The sequence below is a fragment of the Anoplophora glabripennis genome, unplaced genomic scaffold, assembly GCF_000390285.2.
Source record: "Anoplophora glabripennis isolate ALB-LARVAE unplaced genomic scaffold, Agla_2.0 scaffold356, whole genome shotgun sequence".
NCBI classification, from domain to species: Eukaryota; Metazoa; Arthropoda; class Insecta; order Coleoptera; family Cerambycidae; genus Anoplophora; species Anoplophora glabripennis.
In genome coordinates, this window is record NW_019416453.1 from 193,038 (window position 1) to 204,603 (window position 11,566).

Here is an 11,566-nt window from a genome sequence, read left to right on the forward strand (position 1 = left end):
TTTTTGGTTTTATAATAAAATTTTTATTTTTTTATAATGTTCGTTTAAAATTTAAATAGTAGTTTAATATAAACAAACCTTCATTTATTTTTACTATTTGAATCATTAAATTGAGGTTTTTTGGCTTAATATTGTTTTAAATATATATTTTTTATTACAAACAAAAATACATTAAATATCATTAAAAGTTTATCAAATTTCAAAATTTATTTCATAATTCAATATGCTTTCTTTACTTTACTTTTTTAGTAATTGTTTTCTAGAATTTTTAGTTTGCTTCCTTTTATAACGTACAGTGAAAAATATAGAATGACTATTTTGAACTACTTTTTTACATAATTTAACTTGGTTATGTGTCTATTAACCTAATAAGAAATGAAAATAAAGTGGGTTTTGAATGAAACTTGAAACCTCGGTTGAAACTAGATAAACTTTGCATCATCCATCATATTTAATGGATTATTATTTACTTATTTTAACTTTCATAAAAAAGTGTATATAAACCGTTATTTAGCTACAAAACCCATTTAGGTGATGACAATAAAAGAAATAGATGATTTTTTGGCGATTTGTTTCTATATATTTAAGTTAAAATTGTTATAATTTCTTAACAAACTCTCTACAGGGCTGAAAATTAGTGCATGTGTGTGTATTTGAAAAATTAATATTTCGCTTGCCATCGTTTGAAATTGTAAAACGTTGTTTACAGAATTTTTTTGGAAAAAATTTGACAAAAGTAGTTTTTGTGTACGTTTTTTGAGTTTATTTTCTAAGAGAAACTATTGGCACAGTCAGATATCTTTGTTGATTAACAATATGTATAAGTGTGAAATTACAGTAAACCGTTTTGGGTCAACAAATAAAATTACATTTTCATGTGTGTTTAGATTTTAAATAATTTGCAAACTGGTAGGCTCTAATCTTGCAATAAAAATTACATTTATATAATTTTTTCTACTCATGCATCGTAATTTTACATGAATCTAATGGGTATCAAAATAACCTATATTTTAACCTTCAATTTTAATTAAATTTTTTATGAATATAGTATGTATACTTATAGCTATTGATTGCACAGAAGTAGATGTACTTCTCAAATTTAATAAGTTGACAAAGGCTCTCCATACCATCAAAAAAGAAATACGGCAGGCTCTGAACCACTATCAATGCGCCGGGTTCTGTTAAGGTTCATCGAAACTCATCCCCATCATTGCAAGGGAAATAATTAGTTTTGAATGAAACTGTTAAGCTGTAACAAGGTGTAAATGATAAGTTTAGCCAAACTTTAATGGTGTGTTCTAGCGATGAAGATAACAAGATTTGCCCTATAAAAATTTTTGATAGCACGCCATTAAAGTTTGGCTAAACTTATCATTTACACCCTGTATAAGTGAACTTTTTTCTCAACCAATTAAATTTTGGTGTAAAATTTAAAAATTTATTTAAATTACATAGCTGCAATTTTATTACTCTATGTAATTTTATCTACTCATATATTGTAATTTTACAAGAATCTGATTGAAGTCTAAAAAACTAGTATTCTGTGTGATTTTATGTAAAATTTTCCTGAGTACATTTTCCGAGACTTAATAAACATCGAAGTCTTTCATACCATTCAAAAAATAAATACGCCCGGCTCTCAATCACTACCACTGTCAAAGCGCCGCGTTCTCTTAAAGTTCATCTAATTTCATTGCCGTAGTTGCAGGAAAGAAAATGGGTTTTGGAAGAAACTGTTTTGGATCCACCAAGTAAATGACATTTTCTTGAGAGTTTGTACTCTAAATGACTGTAAATGGGTAAACTGTAATTTGTAACGCAAATTATATATTATAATTATATTGGTATAATTTTATCTACTCATGCACTGTAATTTAGTAAAGTATGTATTTTTATAGTTGATCAAATAGATATGTAAATCTTCCGAGTTTTAATAAAAGTCGACAAAAAAAAATACGCCCGGCTATAAACAATTGTCAAGGCGTCGCGTTCTCTCAAAGTTCGTCGAATCTCATCCCAGTCGTTGCAGGGAAAATAAAACGCAATTACCGATCGCCGTGCAGAAAAATCGCGGGACAGGACGGCCATAAAAACCAGAAGTGCCGAGGTGGGACGCACCTTACGGATCCAATAAGGCTTGTAACTTCATCTATTTTTTTCCGGAGTCCCCTTAACGAGGTTTCGCAGCTGCGAAATCGATAGGGGCCGACGATTCCGTCACTTTGTCGCCCCCTTATCGGCCGTTCAACAATAGGCACTCGTGTCGTAACAGATGCGTGGCATGAATGGAGATATTTCAGACAAGAAGAAAATTGGAAGGGTGCTGTTAAAGACACGGAAAATTAAATACTTAATACTTGATATTAAAAATATTAAGTAAAACAAGTTTATTTTATTTTATTATAATTTTGATTATTTATTATATTATTTTATTTTTTTATTATAATAAACCAGTTTTTTATTATAATAAACGAGCTAGTTTTTTTTTAAATCAACATTAATAATTTCTAAAAATTAAACATTTTTATATGATTTATTTTTTTTTAACTAATATTGATAAAAAATAATTTAGTGAAAACAAATTGCTGTAATATTACGACAGACGTGTCATTTTAAAGACACCCTATTTATTTTACATTAATGTGGACAAAGCCCCGGACATTAAAAAACCTGTGTTCTGTTGCGCCATGCCTTTGAAAACGGATACGCCGACTGTCTTCGCACCTGGTATAAAACGGGAATGGCCGAATGCTTCCACTGTTTCATTTTGTTTTATTTTTAGGTTAGTTTTCGACTTTATCGGTTTACGAGAGGGTGTTCATAAGATGCCTTTGTGTGGTGTAAGTATCTTATAAAGTTATTTATTTCAGTGTTCAGTAACGGTACAGGGTAATTTTGTGTTTTTGTACATTATGAAAAAACATGTATCCGAATCAAGAAAGAGTTGATATGGTTAGGGCCTACTTTTTGTCACGAACAAAGAAAACGATATCAGATAGAATACGCCGACTTATAAGAAAATGTTTGTCAAATCGGTTCAACATTTAATATAATCCAAACGTCGGCTTAGACAGAAAATCAAGACCATTATTTCCTTGCCCTATCCCGACAACCTATACATTTTTATTGCTTTTACATAATTTTAAAGATTTATAATTAATTTGTAGCATTTCTACCACTCTTAGTTGTTGCCGGTTGTACATTGAAGAAAATATTATCTAATATCAAACTAATCTCAAACTAAAGTTCAGGTATGATTTGCTTATATTTAAATTACTTAGTTCTTTATCATCTATCTAGAATAATACATTACTTTTTATAATTTTATATATAAATTATTATAAGTTTGAGAGTAGTTTAAATTAAATAAACGAAAAGTAAATCTAAATACTATTTAATATTAAACTTTATGAATGGTATACAGGGTGTTTCTAAATAAGTGTCGCAACGGAAAACTGTAAATTCCCCTTGAAAAGATTTTCCTCTTCCACTTTTCTCTCCGGGCTTTCGTTTTCGAGATACACGGTGCCAAAACTTTTTTTCAGATTTTTGCCAATATCTTAGGAACCGTTTGAACTACAGGACTGAGCTTTTGTACACACATTACCACTATTAATAGCTACTTGTTGCAAATGTTAAATTTCGTTAAAATTGTTAATTATTACTATCAATCTTTTGAATTACAAAAGATTTTCGAAACGTTAGCAAAATGTTTGTTTTTGTTCATAGAAAGTCATTTTTCTTGGAAACGGTCGACTTTAGAGCAATGAACCAAGAGAACTCTTTTTGTGCAAAATTCATTGGCGCTTCAGAATTTGCAGTCAAATACAATTTTTCCAGTGGCTTAAAAGTTAGGGGGGAAAATCCTTACGATACCTTAAAATCTCCACCACTGGCACGTTCAATGAATTCGAGAAGGGTGGGAAAAAGTAGCTGTTAATAGCGGTAATGCGTGTACAAAAACTCAGTCCTGTAGTTCGGTTCCTAAGATATTGGTAAAAATTTAAAAAAAATGAAAGTTTTGACACCGTGTATCTCGAAAACGAAAGCCCGAAGAGAAAAATGGAAGAGGAAAAGAATGTTTCTTTTTTCAAGAGGAATTTACAGTTTTCCGTTGCGACACTTATTTAGGAACACCCTGTATATTAAACAAACTACGCCACAAACGCACTGAAAGAAATAAGAGAATGTTTATTTTAATATTAATATGCGTTCATCAGTTACGAACGAACTTATTGAAATGGTGTTCCAGTGTCCACAAACTACTGAAGCCAGCTTATACAAGCTTGCACATATCTAACGTAACTAAACCAACAACAATTAACATTTTATATTTACTATATTTTTTGGAGTGAAATCCCATTTGCCGTAAAATAGAGGCACATATGGACAAAATGTAAAAGGCATTTTTTTATTATTATTTTTCATGAGACCGTATCATTTTTGTTTTAATAAAAAACTCGAATGAGTTTCCCATATCTCCGCCACTGATTATACTATCGGCTCCTGAAGTCACATAGATTAAAACTGAAACATCCTGTATTATACATTTGCATGGACTTTTTTGTTTGATGGCAGAAAAACTAGAAAATTAATTAAATAGTGGCTCTGATTGAAATGTATTTATAAATGATGCTTCTCGAAGTACATACAATGGAAATAAAATGGGGAGAGGTTAGTGAAAATTTTGCAGTAAATTTAATTTTTAGAATGCAAACAATTATTAATGTTGGCATTACACTTCGTAATGTACAGAATAATATGTATAGGTTAAAATTTAATATTAAAGGGGTATAAAATAACAGTAAACATTTAAAATTTCATAGTAAACACAATTAGTTTACTAGGTATTAAATTACTGGGTTAAATAGTAAGGGAAGATATTCTTGAGATAAACAAGAAAGACTTTTAAGAAATTACTGTAGTGTATGTAAAATATCGAAATATTATCAATTGTATGTGCTATAATAATAAATATACAACATGTACATTAAAAATGAGCTCTTCAAGATTTTATATTTATACAAGTTATCATTAAAACTACATCTGCTAGACTGTAATCAAACCTAGGATTACTTCAGGACAAAGGAAAATGATTTAATTCAAAATAATGTTTCTTTCAGTGTAGAATACAAATGTATGCAGTTCTAAAAGAAATTAATTTTCGTACAAGTTGCCCACAGCTTTCATCGACATGTGACTTGTTTTTGCGATTATCTGAACGAAGAGGAAACGGCATGACTTTTATGCTGAAAGAGGATATGTTTGTTCATTAAAAACTTGATTTCAATGAAGAACTACAAAAAATATGTCCAAGTGGATGCCTCTATTCATGTTCGTCGTTTTAGAGCATCGCAGTTAAAATTACAATGACAATAGGTCCTACAACTGTGTGAGCAAAGCGAGTGCCTCCGACTCGATCCCCTGCCAGTAAATTACAGTGCCTCTCTCCTCCGGGTCTCGCAGGCCGTTCCTCGGCGACGTCGGTCGCTACAATGTATGTGCCGTTCCAGTTCCGACAACGGGGAGACAAACGGCGGCGGGCGGATTGATCACGACCGACGATGCCAAACAGTGACGCTTAACGGCCGTTTCCCGACCGCAAGGGGACGGCCGGGGAGGCCCAGGGCCCGCTCTCGGAGGAGGCCGAACCAGTTACTTTGTTAATGGCATCCCGGATAATCCGGCTACGCGCGATCGAAAGGTAATTTAAGGTGTTGGCGTGCCGTTCGCCTCCCGTACATCGCGAATGTTAGAGACATTCATCTTACCCCTGATCCACACTGATGCGAGCAGTGTTAGCTGATTACTTTCGTTAACAATGTTTATGAACGATGTCAGCAAAGTGTGAATATTTAATAATATTGACAGCTCTTATTTAACGGACAGAAAACGAGATATTGACCTTGGGTCTGAAGAAAACGTTGTCTCCTATGGTATGCCTCGAGGAAACAATTTAGGACTCTTACTGTTTAATATATTCATTATTGGCGAGATGATCTCAAAATCTATAGTAAAATGCGATCTTCGAATGACTGCTTCGTCTGTTTAATAACTTTAAACGAACGGTGGTGTTCGGCAAATCGTCTTAGTCTAAATATGTCTAAGTGTCTGCCTATCTTAGCCCTTAATTATATTTATCACACATTTGAAAAAGATGAGAGTATTTTAGAATATTAATTTGTGACAGAGGTAGATAAAACAATGAAGAAAAACGAGATAATAATCTAGATTATGTGAAAATTTAACAATGAAAGTAAAGAAGGGCAGTCAGTTGCGCTATGTAATAACATATAAAAATATCAATTGTGCAATCGTTCTACGTTCCCCTAAGCTGCGAAAGAAAAATCTATTTAAAAGATCACATTGAGGGATACCAACCGGTGGATAATTGCCATCCTCTCGCAGGTGGTGCAGTCTTTAAGAAACGTCTTTGAACTATTTCAATATTAGTTATGTAAATATTATAGTATGGTGACCACACAATGCAGGAGTACTCTAATTTAGATCTAACAAAAGCTGAATATAATAATTTAAAGTCCTTAGACCGTAATACAGAACATATTAAAGCTTTCATTCGTAATCATATTAATATGGTACGAAAAAGATTTAATTACTATCAAATATTACACCTAAATTTTTCAAAGGCCTTTTCTGTTTTGGGAGTAACTTTTGAGATAATATTCAACGGCCACATTACACAACAACAATATATGAAAGCTTCACGTATGTCAGTTTTATTATTAGCATCAGTAGAGACTATCTCATACGCAAACCTTGAAAATACTGTATTATGCATATGCCAACTTTAGAGTAACTATCTATAATTTGGAGACTCCATCATAAAATGCAGTCAAACAAGCTGGAAGAGATACAAAAGTGTTTTTATTTTCTAAAACTGATGGTGTCTATCCTGAAACTAGCATACTACCACAAGAGTTTCTCCTTGAAATGCATAGCTTTAGATGCTTAGATAGTCTTAAACGTTGACATTATATTTGTTACCACATAAACTAATGCATGACTGATGACCCACGAATTTTACAAAGAATTAGTGTTCCTAGAAAAATACCACATTCTTCCATTACCTTCCATTTGCCCCTAGATTAGACATTTGCCTATAAAACTAATACCTTAATCAGTTCTGACGTTTATCAATGTGGCAGTAATTATAACTCAAAAAGTAGCCAACTAGATATTTTTGATACACCTTAAACATAAACGAAGTCATTTTAAATTAGGACCGTTTCGTGAAATGAAATTCAGACTACTGCCTGTAAGGACCTAAATCTAACAGTAGTCACGATCAATGTTAGTAAAGTTTCAAAGTGTGGTGAATAATAACTAACAAAATTATTCGAAAAACACCTGGAATATTGACATAAAAGTTTCTACTGGCGGCATAGTATAAAGAAAAAAAATATTGTTTCCAAAAAATCAAGGAATCTAAAACATCATCTAATCATCTAATTAGATGATTATTAAGCAGCTGTACATGAATTTATTTTTTCAACATTTTCACAATTTTTAGAATGCATTTGTATCTCACATCGAGGTCCTTCGGTATTTTCGAAATCTACGCCCTCAGTTGGTCTGGGGAAAATTCTTAATAATTTTTAGGTGATAAATACAAATTTTTGTTTTTTTTTCAGCTATTCTTAAACATTCTCGAACAATTAGACAAAACAAATTCACTTAAAACTTGATGATGAAGGACTTGTTTTTTTAAGCAAATATACAGGGTATCCGGAAAGGTCATGTTAAAAATGAAGGGATATACAGGGGAGTCCAAAATAGTTATAGTAAATTTTCCTATCGGGCTTCGTTGTGAAGTTATTTGCCTTCAAAGAAAGAAGTTTGCAAAACAAATTCCAATTATAACTTCGTCGTTACCATGACAACAATGAAATTTTGGCAATTAAAGTGAATCATGGTAATGTTCATTTCCAAGTTTAAACTGATATTCAATATGCCTGGATTATAGAGGAGCAGACGAAATTATACATTTAAATTTATACATCTTTGACAGCGTTGTCAAATTAGACACTTTTCTTTCATAGTTCGATTCCTCTCTCATTTTTCTTAAAAAAAAGGTATGGAAATTCCGTAATTTTTTCTATTTTAATACTTTACGTTTGCTATCATACCTTAATGCTTAAACCAGTCAACATAGAGGCAATCAAGCTTTTACAAATGACTACCTAGAATTTCCTAGTTAATAATAAACAAACTTTTTTTATGTTTAGCACGCAATAACACCCACGATTCCTTAAAAAATATGTCAAAATACTTACACATAGTAACAAAGGTAAATAAATGTTCAATTTATAGACATAAAAATAGTTTTTTTTCATCATCACAGTTTTGAATTTCAGATAATTATTACTAAAATTCTTCAGATGACAATTTATTTAATTTGTGCTTTCTTTGCACTTTAAAAAAAAAACAGGGATATTTTTTGCTTTTAGATTTACAATTTGGCTGGCATAATACTAAAATTTTAAGTTCTGGGTTTTACGATTTTACGGTATCTGTTCAAACTGCTGTTCTATGTTAAAGATATAGATAAATAAGGATGAATGAAGAAATAATACACTACCGGAAAAAATTAAGGGAACAAAAATAATTCATAAATTTTTTAGTGATTTTTGAAAAGTCTCACTGAAAAATAGTCGCATCAATATAAAAAAGAACCGTTTTGAAGCTTGAAGTCTCTAGTTCCAAGATCTTTTGACAAAAAATATTTTTGAGCATGATTGTCGGGGAAGCAAAAGAAATACCTCGAGGAAAAAACAGGAAAATTTTTCGAAATCAATCAATGTAGAGGTCAGTCGGCTTCAATTTGCTTTTTGAAAGGTCTCCGTACGACTATTGGTTACCGAGATATAGATGGTTGAATGAAAAATTCCACTTTTGTCTTTAATCATCGATATCTCAGCAACAAATTATTACTCAGTAAATTCAAGGGCGGCTCTGAAAATTTGAATAAATATCCTACAAGGACCTATCATGGTTTTTAAAGAATTTTTTTCATCCTTAGTTTGAAAAAAAAGTGCGAAAAAATGACTTTTTACGGTATTTCTGAAAATATACCGCTAATTTACAAATATTGAACAACTAATGTTGAAAAAATTTTTTATAGCTGTACCTACCCACAAGAATTTTGTAAATTGATAAGTTGACCCATCCAAGCGTTTTTATGTTCCAAATCATCAAAGTTTTGAAAAGAAATCACTAAAAAATTTATGAAATATTGTTGTTCCTTTAATATTTTCCAGTAGTGTATCCTATGGATTATATAATTCATTAGAAATTTAGCCAATAGCAATTACAAATTTTACATAGTTACTATGTATTGATAAGCGATTATACTCTTGACGACGTGGTATAACCGTTTTGGTGTTTCGCCTCCTCCAACAATGTGAACTATGTCATGGTAACGATAGTTTTAACATTTGTCAATAAACGTCAAAAAAAAATGGAACGCTTCGGTTCAAGCTCTGAATTGGAAATCAAATGAATTATATAATCGTATCGAATACCACTCGAGCAAACGAAAATATTCGATTATACTAACCTCCTCACTCGACGTATATCCTTAAAACACCACTCCAGCTACGCTGTCGTGGTGTTTCGCAGAATACGTCTCGTGACTCGGAAGTATAATCGAATATTTTCTATGCTCTTGTGATATTATGACTGATAATACATAATAAATTATCATTTAGCTTTAGGTAGGTAGGTAGATACTCAGCAGCAAATCGACATCATACCATCATGATGTAACCAGAGGATCAGTCCAAAATATCCATGGATTCTTTATATTATATAAAAATCTTAATAACTACCAAGCGTAAATGTCTTTAGAACTAGGAATTAATTCCCTGCATTGGTGTCACTGACTTAAACAGAACTAAAAAGTGCTCATTACCGTCCTGACTGCAATCTCTAACAGCAGAATGACTTAGCTGTTAAGCAGTGCTTTTAAAACTTTTTTACCCATTTGAAGAAAGTCGCAATACGGAAATCATTGGCAATCTTTAAGTATAGTTTTAATCTAGGCTACCAAAACTCGAAACTTGCTTTTCAACTAGAGTTAAATATAAATTTCAGTTTCTGGTGTACTGCATCGAAAAGAAGAAAACGCCGGCTTATTGTTTCCCAATAAACCTTTCAATTCGCTCTCGGAGGCAGCGCGGCGATCGCATTGTTCATCTCCGACGGCGGGCGCCGCGCCGTCCCCGCGACTGCACCGGTAACGCGCGGACCTAAAAACCGGCGGCCAACAAAGGCCGCAGAATAAACTTTTCATATTTCATTTAATAACAAACTAACAGAGTTATCTGAACTCCTCGCGAACAGGATGGGTTTTTAAGATAAAATCTCTTCGCCAGAGTGAAACACAATAGACAATGGCCCCAACTTTCTTGTAGCGGATGGAAAACCGGTAAGGGAACGAGGCGGCGGGAGGGAGCGGGGTAAAAATGTAGACGTTATTGCATTCCTCTTTATGAGCGATAATTAATATCTGGAGTCCTTATTTATGGCGGTTTGTCGGGGCCCCCGTTTGTTTCTGCGCGGCGTAATCGCCGCCATAATGGTGACGCATTATACCGGGTTTTTGTGCCCAGACTTGGCGCATTGTTCCCCAGGTAAGCGGGAGGTGTTCTGCGTTTGACTATATCGTATCGAGTCCCGCTCCTGTCACTCCACGATAAATAGCTTTATAAATTAAACCTCTTCCACAGACACTGAAAAAATAGTCCCCACTTCTTCGGTTTACAAAGCGAGTCAATTAGAATCTTGTTAAATTTAATGGGTATTGTTCGCCGAAGAAAAGCATAAAATGAGGAAAAAAAAACAATTGTTCTTAAATTTTCTAGAGCGTCAAATACCCGCCTACGAAAAAATTAAATAAGACTGAAATTGAAACGAAGTAATGGGTTCATTTAGCGTATTTTCTTTAATTCATATTGAAAAAGTATATATCATGGTTAGTTAATATCCAAAAAATCAAATTTCTCCTTCAAAATAATTAATGAAAAAGGAGCGCGGGAAAACGCACCGAAGCCATGTTGTGACGTCATACCGTTCATTAAAGGCTAGACTACATACTTGGCTGTGTACCACATACATCACATGATATCTCTAGCTATGGAAGCAGACAAAAACAAATAAAAATTATCAAATTTAATAAAACAAGAAACGCCATTAGAAATTTTGATAACGGAAAAAAATTGATTTTTCGAAACGTTAACTATAATATGTAATTATTGTAGACCCTGGTATAAAGAGGGAATAAGTGGCAATTTGTAATTTGTCATATCATATGGCTAAGTATAATATTCGAATGTAACAGTCCACAGTACAGGCCCCCTCTGGAAAGTTGATTACCACATACTTTATAACTCGTGAGGAGCTTCGTTTTGACGAGTCTACCACACTTTTCCTCTGCGACTTTTCTCGATTCCTCCGCTTTTCCACTCGGAAAAGTCCAAAAACATGGCAATTTCCCGGGGTCTTGAAAAGTCGCAGAGGAAAAATGTGGTAGACTCATCAAAACGAA

General features: G+C 32.8%; 1 protein-coding gene across 2 annotated transcripts in view; it reads right to left on the reverse strand.

Annotated features, from left to right (window-relative positions):
- Positions 1 to 11,566, reverse strand: part of LOC108910043 (polypyrimidine tract-binding protein 1) — a 296,893-nt gene that overhangs the window by 55,522 nt on the left and 229,805 nt on the right. The window lies entirely within an intron of this gene.